The sequence below is a fragment of the Wasmannia auropunctata genome, unplaced genomic scaffold, assembly GCF_000956235.1.
Source record: "Wasmannia auropunctata unplaced genomic scaffold, wasmannia.A_1.0 LD316786.1, whole genome shotgun sequence".
In the NCBI taxonomy this organism is placed as follows: Eukaryota; Metazoa; Arthropoda; class Insecta; order Hymenoptera; family Formicidae; genus Wasmannia; species Wasmannia auropunctata.
The window spans coordinates 20,860-21,982 of NW_012046104.1; positions in this window are offsets into that span (position 1 = coordinate 20,860).

Consider the following 1,123-nt stretch of genomic DNA (forward strand, 5'->3'; position numbering starts at 1 on the left):
GCAATACTTATCAGTTTTAACATTCCAACAAATTATTTTTATGATTCAATAAAAAATTATTTTCAGATCTGTTTTTAGCAAAATTTTTAGGTCTTTCAACAAAATCGTTCTTTCCGTGTATGATAGGTATTGATGCATTCTGCAATTAAGAGTTTAACTACGTTTTCGATTCCGATCTTAACACTAAATACGGTTGACAACAAGCTTATAAACATTTTCAGCGAATAGTATATAAAGTACTCAATTGGCTATGATTGATGAACAGAATATACTAATGGAGATATTGCAAGAAAATAAATTATTCAACTTAGCAGCATATATAAAAGATTAAAATAAATTAAATGACGGCATTACTTCAATATATATTTGATAAAAGATTAAATCATAATTTTCAGTGAGTTACAGGTAAATTAGCAATTAAACCAAACTGGTTATTAGAAATGGCTTTAAAATTGTTTGAATATTTTTGGTCATTGCACATGCCGTAGATATTTTAAACTGCACTTTTCCTATAGTTAGTTAGTTGCATAAATTATGTAGAATGATAACAATACTATGTAGACAATTTCAGTTAAGGCTCTTATACGTAGATATTAAAATTTTATAATTAATTTATATGTCACTATTGAAACTGGATGATGGATATACCTGTTTTAACATGAAACGAATATGTTTATGTACAATAAAAATGTGAATATTATTTTTGCCATTCGTTTTTTATTGTAAATTTTTTACATGGCATTACTGTTCATTTTAAAAAATTTCATTTAGTAAGACAGATTTTAATTATTTTCACATTTATAGTAAATGCTTAATGTAAATATCATAAATATATACAATTGTATATATTTATAATTATAAAGCATTTATTTTACTATCCATTTTGATAGACATTATTTAAATGCATTTTACAAAGTGTCCAATACCATTTAAACTGCTATAATTTGATAATTTACATATTTTCGCGCGCTTGTATCACTATAACTAAAACAGTCGCAATTGACAGGACGAACTAAAAATAAAAACAAGATATAAATTCTTCTTTTAAATATTAATTATAAATTTAAGTTACGTGTATTGGTATTACATAAGTATATTTACCTTGTAAAGAAATTGGAAACCA